This window comes from Sardina pilchardus, chromosome 22 (assembly GCF_963854185.1).
Source record: "Sardina pilchardus chromosome 22, fSarPil1.1, whole genome shotgun sequence".
Taxonomy (NCBI): domain Eukaryota; kingdom Metazoa; phylum Chordata; class Actinopteri; order Clupeiformes; family Clupeidae; genus Sardina; species Sardina pilchardus.
The window spans coordinates 24,820,900-24,835,899 of record NC_085015.1 but is presented as its reverse complement, the minus strand read 5'-3'; the positions used below and the strand labels follow the sequence as shown (position 1 = coordinate 24,835,899).

The 15,000-nt window shown below is 46.7% G+C and overlaps 1 protein-coding gene across 1 annotated transcript in view; it reads left to right on the top strand.

The window, feature by feature from the left end:
- The window catches only part of atrnl1b (attractin-like 1b), a 149,523-nt gene that overhangs the window by 117,509 nt on the left and 17,014 nt on the right, over positions 1-15,000 (top strand).

The window sequence follows — 15,000 nt, the reverse complement described above, 5'->3', positions numbered from 1 at the left end:
GAGTGTCACTCCACAATCCATTAGAGCGGAGCCAAGTGGTACTCAAAGTACATTACGGACAGTTGAAGGGCACGACGCGCAAGAAGAGACAAGGGGAACAACAGGTCCTTTAGCCACCCAGCCGTCGGTCATTAAGCCCTAATCACACACACTGTTTGCGGAGATTCATTTATCTGTCGTGATCTTGTCCATCTGGATTCTTTTTTACCTGTCCCTGCTCAAACACATTTGTCGGCCCATTTTGTGGGGGAAAAATAGCACATGGCAAAAGAGCTGTTTGCGTTTCTATCCCGACGGTGGTCGATGCTGACATTTCATTGTGCACCAGCCATCTAAATGCCACATTATTATTTTCCCGTGGCTTTAGGAGGGAATAATCGTGCGCCGCATGCATGAACGGCGGGTCAAAAGCACCTGCGTGTGCTCTTAATCCGCCTCCCCGTACTTAAATTAGAACGTTTTGAGAGCCGAGTGAGACCTTTTCGAGCTTTTCCCATTTCCATCAGATAGGGCGAGTGCACTTTTAACGGTAGAGCAAATCTGAAACTGACAAACATGTTTTTTTTTTCACTCTCCACCGCTCAAGCAGTGTGCAACACCAAGCAACTTTCAAAGGCCCCTCGTAAGAAAGCAATGTCTGAGCATTGGCCGGGTTTTATCAGGACAGGCACTCGGATTTGAGTGTTTTCCGTCTCGGATTTAAAGTGGATTTGATATTTTCTTAAAGAAATGCGGTTCGGAGGAGTTCTCCGAGGCTACCCTAGTAAAACCCAGTCATCATTGGAATAAGGCTTTTATCATCATACTGAGATGCATTTGGTGTGCTCAGACATGAACATGTGCTCCAGCCTCCCGCCGCAATAAAGTCCGCTAGTATCTTGAGCCATTGTCTTTGTGCGGATCGAAAAAGAAAACACTGTCAGGAACAGAAAAAAGGAAAGCTCCATTTTAAGTTGTAGAGTGCCAGCTGCTGTTTTTGAGTGTGCAGGGGACGACCCGAGACCGTGTTAATTTCTTCACTTTCGAGAGGCATTACTTCACCGCCGGCCTGACAGGAGAGATTAATACCGCGAGCGAGAGATTATGTGAAACTTCATAATTCAACACATCTCAAATCTAATGACACGGCAAATGGGGGGGAAACCTTGGCTTTTTTTTAATCTCAGTTTTGTACTCTTTTGGCGGCGGGGGGGGGGGGATTTGTTCTTCATTTTCTGACTCCTCTCTCCAGCATCATCAACAGGCTCGCCGCATACTCTGTCTGCTGTCGACACCCACCTCCAGTCTCCAAAATTTTGTCACGTTCGTCCGCGCCGCCCCTCCCCTCCTCTCCCCTCCCCACCCCGCCATGCTCTCGTCACGAGCGCCGATCAAAGCTGACATGTTTATCTTTCCCCGTGCCTGGCGGCCAACGCGGCTCCAGATGTGGATCAGCAAACACACGCACACACACACACACACACACACCCTCGCCCAGTTGTCAGCACTTGAAGGTGAAAAATGCGCGCGATGCCTCCGTTCTGTTTCATAAAGGTTAATTAAGCGACATCTGGCGCGCCAATCGGTATTTATGCTGTGGCGCGCTTTTCACCCGCGCGGCATAAACAGCTCGCACGGAAACGAGCGGACGCTCCGTTCTGGCGTTTACTGGCAGGGTGGGGGTGGGGATGAGGGGGAGATGGGGTGCGGAGCTGACGGTGCTGTCTTTACCGTTCTCCCCGAGGCCGTGATTAACAAGAGCTAATTCTGCGTAATGTGTTTGGAAGCTTACGTTTCTATCAGTAAGCATTCTGGGCCCTGGAGGCTGCTGTTGACATAATGGGTCAATTTTGGCTTCTTACGATGTCTGGATGTGTGTGTGTGTGTGTGTGTGTGTGTGTGTGTGTGTGTGTGTGTGTGTGTGTGTGTGTGTGTGTGTGTGTTTGTCTATGTCTGTGTGTGTCTGTGTTCATTCATGATTGAGTGCATTTTGTTGTTCTTTCCTGGAAGTAGTTTAGGTCTATATGAGAGAATTGTGCCTCTTAAGATGAAGCTGAGACATCAGATGTTGTTGTCAGACCAAACATCTTATGAAGGGTGGTTCCACTAAGGATGGGTGGGGGGTCGACAGGTTTGTTGTTTTTTTTATTTATTTATTTTTTTTTTTGTTAAAGGTTGGGGGGCCGGTTGTTCTTTTCTCGGAAGCGTAATAGTTTGGCAGCACACTTGGCATTAAAAGCCTTTTGGATGGAACTGCCATTAGATGCTCAATCACTGAAAGTGTGTGTGTGTGTGTGTCGGTGTGTGTGGGTATGGGTGTGTAGGAAGGAGAGAGAGCACCGGTGTTTGTGTGTGTCTGGCAGACAGAGCCCAAGTAAGTGAACAGAGAGATGGATAGATACATCTTGTTTTTGCACTTCCCTGCAATATCCAGCGTCTCTCCGCCCGTTCCTCTCCCTCTTGAGTTGGGCAAAGGCATTAGTTAAAAGAAAAAAGAAGAGAGGAGCAAGAGCCAGAAACGAGAGAGGAAAGGTTTCTCTGATTTAAAAAAAGGAAGAAAAAAAAAAGCTGTCGGAGTGCTATGGAGAGAGAAATGGAAGAGCGAGAAATGATGAGCGACAAAAGCCTATTTGGCAGTAGAGGTCAAAGCCATCCACTCTGGTGCCATGAATGGAGGCATTTTACACCAGGGCTCTGATGACACAGATGTCCGTCCCAGTCCTCTTCCTCCTCCTCCTCCTCCTCCTCCTCCTCCCCCCAGACTGGACCGGTCCACACCGGCCCGTCCAGGCCTGTGCGGCACTCAGCATATGGAGCCGCTAACACACACAGAGTGTGATGGATGAGCGCTGTCACTGGCCACAATGGAGAGAGGACCCTCCAAAAATCCCAATATTGGTGTGTTCTCTTTCCCTCTCTCCCTCGCTCTCGCTCTCTCTTTCTCTCTCTCTCTCTCTCTCTCTCTCTCTCTCTCTCTCTCGCTCTCTCTTTCTGCCTGTGTGTTTGAGTATGTGTGTGTGTGTGTGTGTGTGCGTGTGTGTCTCTGTGTGTGTGTGCGTGTGTGTCTCTGTGTGTGTGTGTGTGTGTGTGTGTGTGTGTGTGTGTGTGTGTGTGTGTGTGTGTGTGTGTGTGTACACATGAGTATGGGTGATTTTCCCAACAGAGATCCTCCATCTATTAACATCTCTGTCACTGTCGACATTCTCTCTCTCTCCTCTCTCTCTCCTCTCTCTCTCTCACTCTCTCTCGCTCTTACTCTCTCTGTTGTCTGACTAAGATAGTTGTTATTACAAAACTCTCAAGCTCATTGTGTATACGTAGTCGCAAGCGGTGCTCAATCTCCAAATATTGCCTCAGTATATCTCGCTATATCTGAACGAGCTTGTTGCTTCTCATCAAATCTCCCCGTAAACACTGACACACTCATAGGGCACTCATAACACCTGCTGCTCCAAATGCAGGTCGCATTTTGTTTACCAGACTAGCACAGAAAACATACTGAACGACTTTAATACGAGCTTAATGAGAAGATGCATCATTCAGACTACTTTTTTAAGGAGCGTGTTTGCATCTCTTGTAGTTGGTTAGAATCCAATACATTTCAAGCCAGACAAGCTCAACATGGTGCAGGCACAAGCGAAAGTTATGCAAGCTAGCGAACACTGTCTCATAGCTTCAGAAGAGAAGGCTATGCCCACCTATAAGAATCCAAGCTAAACTATGCATACAAGCATGCATAGAATGTTCCAGAATGGCTACTTAACAGGGAATAAATATAACCAGACTTTCACACAAGACCTCTAATAGGTCATGTGAATTGTACCATTGTGTATTTCCATAGTCCCCGTGCTTGTTTTTCCTTCAGCTTTAAGCCTTACCACTTTACTCCCAGTAATTAAAATCCTTCAGGCTCATATTACCAGTCATTATTAAGCATCCCCAGGGACTGAATCAATTCAATTGGGAAGCTGTAGGCTTGGTGGCATGCCAGAATATTAAGTCCCAAGTGCTGCTTAAAACTAAAGGTATACAACCCACCTCCTACATCAGTTCTCTTATCACTCTGCTTTTCATCCTCTCTCTCTCTGTTGCCTACTCCTTCCCCCTCTCCCTCTCCCTCTCTCCATCTATCTGTCTCCCCTCATCTCTCTCTCCCTCCCTTCCTCCCTCCCTGTCTCCTTCCCTGCCTGCTCTCCCTCTTATTGTTTTATTTTCACCTGCCCCCTCTGTCTTCATCTCCATTTTTCTCTCTCTCTCTCTCTCTTGCTCTCTCTCTCTCCCTGATGAGTACACACACACACACACACACACACACACACACACACACACACACACACACACACACACACACACACACACACAGACTGGTCCTCCCCTCACTCTCCTTAGTCATTGCTTGGCTCCTGTTGGTATGAGGGGCTGTTAGTGATATACTTGAGTGAACAGAGGCTACCTGATGAGAGGGTGCCGCTACTGTAAGGCCAGGCCCTCGCTCATTTACAGACGGAGCTCTCCACCCTTCCACCTCCACCTCTGCCTCCCCTCTCCCGCCTCCATCTCCACCTCCCTTCTCAGTTACCCGCTGCAGTCCTCAGATGGAGGAAGCCAGCTATCAGCATTCATCTCCCCTAACCATGCACACACCTAAGTGGCAAGATAGTGAAGAGAGGGGAAGGGAGGAAAGGATGGATGGAAGGATGGATATAGATTATGAGAGAAGAAGGAGGGAGGATTGAGTTGTTATGGACAATAAGAGTGGTCTGTATTTAAGAAGACAAAATAATCATTTTCATAGAACAAAAGAATTGAATGTATGAGGTATTGGGGGGGATGTATGAGTGTTGGGGGGATGAGAATACATAGTGGTGTATTTAAGAAGACAAAATAGTCATTTCAAAATAATTGAAGAAAGATCCTGCTAAAACAAATCCTCCTCCTTCAAACATTAAATTAAATCTGCACTGTCTCCCCAGCACAAGGTTTTGTACAGACCGTCCAGTTCCTTTTCTTAAAATGGCTGGGGGCGGTTAGCCCGACATTCATTGTTTTCGACATTCACAGCTTGATGCGGGGCCTCTTGCTCCGGAAGGCCAGGGATCCAATTAAAACGCCGAGAGTATCGTCCTCAGTTTTAATAAATGCATGAGCCAGTGATGGTGCTCGGACTCCCATTTGCAGTAAATCTGAGAACGGACGCCGAGAAGCGTGTTTACAGCCCAACACCTGCGGAGCCCTTCATTTCGTTTTAAGGGCCCTCTTGTTGTCGAGTTTTAAAAAGAAGAAAGAAGGAAATGAGAGAGGGAGAAAGAGAGAGGGGAAGGAGGGAGGGAGGGAGGGAGGGTAAAGAAAGAAACGAGAGGAGAGCCTTACTTGAAGTAAAGCGGCGGCTTCTCTCTTAAGCGCATTTCTCCGCCACGTTTTTCTCTCTCACGGCACGCATTGTTCGAAGCACAAAATGGGAGCAGGTTCTCAGCCGTGGATTGAGTAGTTTTCCTTATCTTTTGTTGCCGTTGTTATGCCACACACTTCTCAAACGTCGGTGTCTATGTCCTAATTTTTACATCTTCTGTCAGTGCATAAAAGCTGTTATCATCATTGTTGGTGCTCCTGTAGCGGACGTTTTAGACAAAGCCGATGGGCGGCTGCAGATTGTTGAAGAATATAATCACGTGGTAAAATGATTCTTTGCGTTGTTTAGCGCTGTTTAACACGCGCTCTTTGCTAGCCTTGCCGCTCAAATCAAATGCCCCTCTGATTTCCCCACCCAAGCTTCTAGTGACGATGGCGACTGATTTAATCTAAAACTAAATGTTACCTTACTGCCTGTTTTGTTTTTTCACCAGTCCTTAAATGTTATCGCTATTCATTAGCCGTATAGTTCCATCTCGCTCTCTCTCTCTCGCAATGGCACACAATTGGATTACACCTTAATCGGTCTGGCGAGAAAAAAAAGAAAAGAAACGCGCTTAATGGCAGACGATAGCCGCGGCGAGCGAAAATGAGCGCACAAGGCAAGACGGAAAAGCACAACAACTCTCGGGGCCTGTAAAACAATACCGGGTCAGATGGACCAGACGAGGCTTGATGACCTGATGATGATGGGGGAGATGGGACCTCGGTTGTGGGCGTGTGCTGGGTGGGGAGAGGGGGGGGAGTGATTGCTCATTTGATCCGGGCTCCATGCCCTACATTTGCCCAGCGCTACAAGGGGAAGATAAGGTCCCGGCATCCGCAGTCCACTGGTTGGCAGACAGACGAAGGGCCAGGGGCGAGTGGCCACAGTCGGGGTCCATGAGGGGGGTTGGGGGGTTGGGGGGTTGGGGGGGGGGTGGAGTCTGTGGCTGGGGCAGTGGGGTCTGGCACGACGGGACTTGTAGGGTTCCATCCTGCCCCCAGGGGAGGAGAGATGGGGAGGGAGGGGGGGCTGGCGGTGGAGGGGGTTGAAAGGGGATACAGGGCGGTCAGAGTTGTTACAAAGGGAGGTTTCATCCGTGTTGCGCAGAGACCACTCTGAACAGAGATGTATGATCGCACTGAACTGTTTGTGTGTGTGTGTATGTGTATGTGTGCGCATGCTCCTTTTATCTGTGTGTGTGTGTGTGTGTGTGTGTGTGTGTGTGTGTGTGTGTGTGTGTGTGTGTGTGTGTGTGTGTGTGTGTGTGTGTGTGTGTGTATCTGTCTGTCTGTACTTCGTGAGGCTGCAAGTTATTATCTGAACCTGGCGAGTGTGTATAAAATTTGTTTGTGTGTGTGGGTACACGGGTTTATGCACCTGTTTGTGACCCTGCAGGGAGATCTTGCGTTGTGTGTTTATGTCTGAGATGGCAAGAATGACTGTTTGTTTAATGCGTGTGTGTGTGTGTGTGTGTGTGTGTGTGTGTGTGTGTGTGTGTGTGTGTGTGTGTGTGTGTGTGTGTGTGTGTGTGTGTGTGTGTGTGTGTGTGTGTGTGTGTGTGTGTGTGTGTGTGTGTGTGTGTGTGTGTGTGTGTGTGTGTGTGTGTGTGTGTGTGTGTTATAGGCCTATTTGTGAGACGGCTGGGAGATGTACTGCTTAGCATTTGTGTGTGGCTGTGTCTGTCTGTCCGCATGTATTTATGTGTGTGAGCCATTATATGAGGTTCTGGAAGATGTACTGCTCAGATGATGTCTCTGCCATCCTCTCTTTCGCTCTCTCTTTCTTTCTCTTCCTCTGTGTGTGTGTGTGTGTGTGTGTGTGTGTGTGTGTGTGTGTGTGAGGGATGCAGCAGAGAGATGCCTGATGGAGGCTGCACTGCAGCATTAAGTCTGCGGGCCCAATTAACATGTCCAGAGGAGGGGAAAAACAAAAAGGCATCTGTCTGGACCAACGACTCTGCATGTCTGCGCTGGGCTGTGTGACCACGGAGGTCAACAAGGAGAGAGCGAGAGGGAGGGAGAGAGGGAGGAGAGAGGGAGGAGAAACAAACGAGGGAGAGAGGGATGAGGCAGAGAGGAGAGGGAAGACAGAGACAAGGTTTAACTCAACATAGCACAAATCACATACAGTGGAAAGGACAAAAAAAACATCTGGAAGGTTGGAGAAAGTGAGAACAAGTGAAGGAGAGGGATAGACAGAGAGAGAGATGGAGAGAACAATTGAAGGAGAGAGAGAGAGAAAGAGAGAGAGGCTAGAGGAAGGAGAGGGAAGTGAAGTGAGACTGAAGGAGAGCGAAAGGGGGCGAGAACACGGAGCGACTTTAATACAATAAAGCACAAATCACGGTGCTCAGGAAATGGAGAGGAAGGGAACGAGCCAGTGTGTGTGGGGGGTGGTGGACCAGATTGAAAAAAAAAATGCCTTTCCTGCTCAAGGGTATGTGTATTTGTGTGTGTGTGTGTGTGAGAGAGAGAGAGAGAGAGTGAGTGAGTGACAGAGAGAGAAAGGGAGGAAAAGACAGACAGACAGACAGACAGACAGAGAGATGCTATGTATGCAGCCAGGCATGCTCAGGTTAATTTATGTGCCGTCCAAAAAATGAGAGCCATAATGGAGCGCTGTGAAACGATGCTTTTTAATGACTGTGATTACCGCTCTGGAGGAGAACAGTAAAACAGTTTGTGCTGATGGCATTCTCCTTCACTCTCTCCCTCTTTCCCTTTCGCTCTCTCTCTCTTTCGCCATCTTTCATCCCCGTCTCATTCCCTTTTTTCTCTTCTGTGCCTCTCTCTCTCTCTTTCTCTCTCTCTCTATCGTTGTTTTTCGTTTTCGCTCTCTCACCGACACACAGGCAAAAGCAATGCCTTGAGCACAGCCCTTTTTCTTTCTCTATATTATTTCATGTTTTATCAGTTCCTCTCTCTGTCACATCCCTCCAAGTCTGTTCTCTCGCTCTCTCTCTCTTTCTCTCCCTCCCTCTCTCTCCCTCTCTGCAGCACCACACACTACTTTTTCTGTCTTTTTCATCTATATAGGCCTTCAATGGCTAGCGTTACTTCTCTACTTTTTTACTCTGACTTTTTGTCACCACAATTTTCCCCTTCTGAGCCTTCCTCCCTCTCTCCCCCTCCTCTCATCTCCCTCGCTCTTTCCCTCTCTCTGTTCTGCTTTGTATCCCTCACTCCTCTCTCTCTCTGTCTCTCTCTCTCTCTCTCTCTCTCCCTATGCAAGTTTCTGTTGCCCTCTTGTTTGTCCGTTCCTCTATCCCTCGCTCACTTGCACCCTCAATCAGTCGTTAGTTCCACCTCAGTGATGGTTTGAGTGCTAGTTGACTGTGTTTGTGTGTGTGTCTGTGTGTCTGTGTGTGTCTATGTGTGTGTCTGTGTGTTTGAGACTCTGTTTGTGTGTCTGTGTGTTTGAGACTCTGTTTGTGTGTGTGTGTGTGTGTGTGTGTCTGTGTGTTTGAGACTCTGTTTGTGTCTGGCAGTCCTTGTGCTCCGTTCTCTTGACCCCCCCCCCCCAACTATAGACTGCCGACTCTTCACCTCTGCCTCACTCCCTCTCTTCTTCCCTCTCTTCCTCCCTTTATGCTTCTCTCTCATCCTCTCTGTTTCTCCTCCATGTCTGGATGAATGGAGAGCACCATCTCTGTCTGTAGTTGGCAGCCTCGGCGCCTGAATCTTAATGTGGGGAATAAGCTCTCTGCCGTCTATCAGGGTCTAGACACACACACCTCGCACGAGATTAAGCCAAGCGAATTCGCCCGACTCCCCCCCCCCCCCTCTCTCTCTCTGATCCACCTCGTCAGTGGTGCGCGCGCGGTGTGTTTTTACTGATTCTAGCGGTCGGCCCTTACTACTCAGACTCGGTGCATCTGGAGAACTGCTCTCCCCCCTCCATTGATGTTTACTGGAGTTGTGCAAAATGAGGACTCGATGCCTGGAGAAGATGGGATGAGAAACAAACCAAAATAAATAAATATTTATATATACAGGCATTCGTTGCTTGTTTTTACGATATTATTGCTGTGAAAACATGTCTTTTCAAACAGCCGTTATGGAGTGTGCAACCCACGCAAACACACACCACACACAGCGGGGGGTGGAATGAGATGTGAGATGTGTACATCTTCCAGCCTTGTTATTTGGTCAAGTTCACTAGCCACTCAGTATTAGAGAGGAACTATGCAGGATTGGCGATTTCATCTCTGGTTTCAGTTTCGTTTTTCGTTTTCGCTCGTTTTATGCTTGCATATTTCTCTGCAGAGCTTCCCCGACAGCTTTAGCGTGTATATTTACACATATATAGGCTATATATAAATATATAAATTGCAAGCGTGGTTCTTCTTGTTCCTTACATGTCTCAGACTTCCAGATGTAAACAGGAGACGATCGTCTCCTGCAGAAACTGCAAGGTTGCAATAGAGGATAGGGACACTGGTGGCGGGAGGAAATATTACTGTTTTCAGTGGTCAGTCAAGCAAAACAACGATTTCTGAGCGATTTTATGACTATGAAAAAGTTGCATAGGGTCTCTTTAAATGATGACTAGTCGAACAGCTACTTTCATATTTGGCTGGTTCTAATTTCTATCCGTGCTATACACACACACACACACACACACACACACACACACACACACACACACACACACACACACTATCCTTTCCCTAACCTCGCATTATGAATGTCATTCCTCAACCAAGATAATGCTTTGGAAATATATATATACAGTGCCTATAGAAAGTCATCATACCCTTTTGAAATAGTTACTTTTTTTGTCTTACAGTCTGAAATCAAAACCCATTTTTAAAAAAATCTTTTCCAGTTTTATTAACAAATTTAGCTGTACAACATCAAAATAATGAAAAAAAAGTAAACAGTTCTGAAAATTAATAAAAAATTAAAAACTAGAATAACAGGGTTGGAAAAGTCATCATACCCCTGACTTAATACTTTGTAAAGCTTCCTTTTGCTTTCATTACAGCCATCAATCTGTTTGGATATGTCTCTATTATAGCTTTGCACACCTAGATAGGGGAATATTTGCCCAATTTTCCGTACAGAAATGTTAAAATTTAGTCAAATTCTGTAGGGAATGGCGATGGACTGCTCACTTCAAGTCAATCCACATATTTTCTATAGTATTTAAGTCAGGGCTCTGACTTTGCCACTCAAAGATATTCACCATCCTATCCTTAAGCCACTGCTTTGTTCTTTTGGCAGTATGTTTAGGATTATTGTCGTGTTGGAAGGCGAATGACCTCCCCATCCTCAGCTGTCTAGGAGAGGGACGCAGGTTTTCCTTAAGAATGTGGGTGTACTTGGCAGCATCCATTTTCCCTTCTATCCTGACCAATTGCCCAGTTCCCGCTGAAAAGAAACATCCCCACAACATAATGTTGCCCCCACCATGCTTCACACTAGGTATGGTGTGTTTTGGGTGGTGTACTGTGTTGGTTTTCGCCAAACATTGCGCTTGGAGTTAAGTGCAAAAACACATCTGGAATATTCTGCTACCATGTGGAAAAAGCTTATATGGTCAGATGAGACTAAGATCGAACTTTTTGGAGACTAAGATTGAAGTTTTTGGACTGAGCTCCAGGCGCTAACCGAACACTGTATACACACCCAAACACACCCAAAACACACCATACCTACTTTGAAGCATGGTGGGGGCAACATTATGTTTTGGGGATGTTTCTCTTCAGCGGGGACTGGGCAATTGGTCAGGATAGAAGGGAAAATGGATGCTGCCAAGTACACCAAAATTCTTGAGGAAAACCTGCGTCCCTCTCCTAAACAGCTGAGGATGGGGAGGTCATTCGCCTTCCAACACGACAAAAATCCTAAACATACTGCCAAAAGAACAAAGCAGTGGCTTAAGGATAGGATGGTGAATATCCTTGAGTGGCAAAGTCAGAGCCCTGACTTAAATCCTATAGAAAATATGTGGATTGACTTGAAGAGAGCAGTCCATCGCCATTCCCTACAGAATTTGACTAAATTTCAACATTTCTGCACGGAAAATTGGGCAAATATTCCCCTATCTGGGTGTGCAAAGCTATAATAGAGACATATCCAAACAGATTGATGGCTGTAATGAAAGCAAAAGGAAGCTTTACAAAGTATTAAGTCAGGGGTATGATGACTTTTCCAACCCTGTTATTCTAGTTTTTCATTTTTTATTAATTTTCAGAACTGTTGACTTTTTTTTCATTATTTTGATGTTGTACAGCTACATTTGTAAATAAAACTGGAAAAGATTTTTTTTTAAAATGGGTTTTGATTTCAGGATGTAAGACAAAAAAAGTAACTATTTCAAAAGGGTATGATAACTTTCTATAGGCACTGTATATGAAAACTTGACAAACGAAGCTTTCAAATGGGCTTGCCCACTAGGTTTAGACAATGGCATCAGCGCTGGCTGGCCTTCTCTGAGTGCTGTCAGGCTGTGTGTGTGAAAGAGAGAGGAAGAGAGAGAGAGAGAGAGAGAGAGAGAGAGAGAGAGAAGGAGGGAGAGCTGAAGCTAGAGCCTGGACCCTTTCTGTAATTAACTGTGATATTTAGAAAAGCTGGCTGTTTGATTGGTGGGTTCGGAGAGAGGGATAATGAGTTCTGCCATTTAAGCAGAATGGTGTGTGTGTGTGTGTGTGTGTGTGTGTGTGTGTGTGTGTGTGTGTGTGTCTGTGTGTGTGTCTGTGTGTGTGTCTGTGTGTGTGTCTGTGTGTGTGTGTGTGTGTGTGTGTGTGTCTGTGTGTGTGTCTGTGTGTGTGTCTGTGTGTGTGTTGGTGGGGTGGTGGTAGTCTGAGGACTGAGGGTACGGAGCTTGGGGGTTGAGGGGGGTGGGGGCTGCACTTAGCAGCTGATTGAAGGGTGGCCCTGCGGAACTGGCAGCTGCCAGAGATGGCTCCCCCACTGTTCGACACCCAGTAGCCCTACCTGTTAGCAGAGAGGGAGGTTATCGACCTTCCACTGAACACACCTTCACACACACACACACACACACACACACACACACACACACACACAAACACACACACACTTAAGTATAAAGGCAGGCTCTCCGTGTTACTCTTTCTCATACAAATGTGTGCCGTTACGTGTTCATGCACTTAAGGCAAATTCACTTCTGCAGTACTCTCCCACACACTGACTCTGGGAAATGTCCCGCTCCTTTTGACCAAAACTTGAAGACATTCAGCCACTCTTTCACATTTAACACAGATGTGCCTGAATCACACACACACACACACACACACGCGCACACACAAACACACACGTACAAGGTTGCCCAGGCTTCTCAGCGGACACTACGAACGCCGCGGATCCTGTAAAGTGGCCCTTGAGAAGCGTTTCTGTCGGAAACGAGTGGCGCAGGGCCGGGTCAGATGACAGCCAGTACAAGGCGAAAGGGAAGACAAGAGAGAGAGAGGAGGAGAGAGGGAGAGAAAGATGGACAGAGGGAAAGAGAGAGAGGGGGGGGGAGAGAGATGCTTGACAGGAAAATCGCTTCTCCTCTCAAGCTAGAAAAAAAGAACTTCAAAGAGAACAAAATGTGCAAGAAACAGAGAAGAGAGAGAGAGAGAGAGAGAGAGAGAGAGAGAGAAGCTGAGACTGGCTGGACACAATTCTGTGCCCCCACCTATTACCACGCCCCCCCCCCCCCCCCCCCCCATAACACACACACACATAGCCTCCCACACAGCCCTCCACCACCACTTGTGTATCATCTCCATTGCCTCTTGAACACAATGCCTTTTGAACTGTAGTATGGCTGTGAGTGGAGCCTCCTATGCATCCTTCCCGCTCACATTCTGCGGTTGAGCCTGACGGATGACCGCTGTCACACAAGTCAGTGACGTGACCTTTCAGAGGCGAACTGGCCACCCCATCACCAAAGTGAAGCATGTGTGGTGACACACACACACACACACACACACACACACACACACACACACACACACAGTTATCGGCCCACGCGCCTCCGTATTACAAAAGCTGTGTTTCAGCCCCAACGGTGCGTCTTTGAACTGTGCCAACGCCGGGGCGTTGATTGGTACATTCGTTGTGGTTTCGTGATAACATTTCACGATCTCAAAAGAGTCTGTGAAAAGAGCGAGTAAAAAGAAGAAGATTTTTTTTTTTTAAAAAGGCCTACCAAGTGGCTCCACGGCAAGTTCGGGGTTTGATCCGGACGTTTGCGCTGTGCGCTTTTATTTTTGAAACGCCACCTTAAAAAGAAAAGGTCACGAGCCATCAGGCTGTCTTTATGACGCCCTCTAAACGTTAACGTCACCCCTCAAATCTGACCAATCCCTCCGCCGGGCTATACATAATGATGAGGTTTATGCAAAGTTAGCCGAAAAGATTACTCTCCTGACGTCTTTGCCCCGCCACCCCCCGCGCCACCATCCTCCCCGCCACCGTTCCCAAAAGTTCCAGCTTAGCCATCGTGGTCAACAGCTCGCCGCTGCCCGCCCGAGTCGTCAAAATGGACATGTGCGCTCTACGGTTGAGCTGGGACTGGCAAACGCCGGGTGGTGGTTCAGGGGCTTGGAAGACAGAATTAGAAGACTGAGGAGAGAACGACTGAGAGAGAATGAGTCAGTGAGACAGAGAGAGAGAGGCAGAGAAATAGATAGAGAGAGGTGTATATATATATATATATATATACAGTATATATATATAGAGAGAGAGAGGCAGAGAGAGAGAGAGGTAGAGAGATAGATAGAGAGAGAGGCAGAGAAATAGATAGAGAGAGGTAGATATATATATATATATTTAGAGAGAGAGAGAGAGAGAAAGAGGCAGAGAGAGAGAGAGGTAGAGAGATAGATAGAGAGAGAGGCAGAGAAATAGATAGAGAGAGGTATATATATATAGGTGTATGATATATATATATATATATATAGAGAGAGAGAGAGAGAGAGAGAGAGAGAGAGAGAGAGAGAGAGAGGTGTATATATATAGGTATATGATATATATATATATTTATTCCACTGCTCGGATGAGTTCCCCATTGTCCTGCGTTCTAGAAGGGTGTGCATTAACTTTAGATATACGCACGGCTATGAAGTAGTTCCAATTTGTTGGCCGTATTACACTTGAATATTAATTCGCCAAACTTGTTGTGAAGTTTAAATGCACTGTCACGTTACATACAAGCTGTAAAATACAGACGTTCAGATCATAGTAACGTTTAGCATATGACAGAGGCGTCATTTAGCTAGTTAGGTAGCAGTAGGCTAAGAAAAATAGCAATCTTTCAAAGTTAACGTTCATCAGAATCTTGGGATATGCCAGCTTGACAACGGGAGATTAGAACTAACGACTGGCTTTTGGCCATAGCAACCATCCATTTAGAACTAGTAACCACAGTTTGAGAAATTAGCTGAAATGTGTCTGGGAAAAGTAGTTCTACAAACAATACAGTTCTAGCGATTAAAACATTTAAATTAGCACCGTAAACGAACACAACCCAAGTGGCAACAGTGGAATAAGCGGGATAATGGACTTCACGCCGTGCGGTTATTCAAAGTTAATGCACTTTTCTAGACGGAACGTCCCTCCGCTTCGCGTCGGGCCGTATCACCGTCTAGAACGTGCATTAACTTTGAATAACCG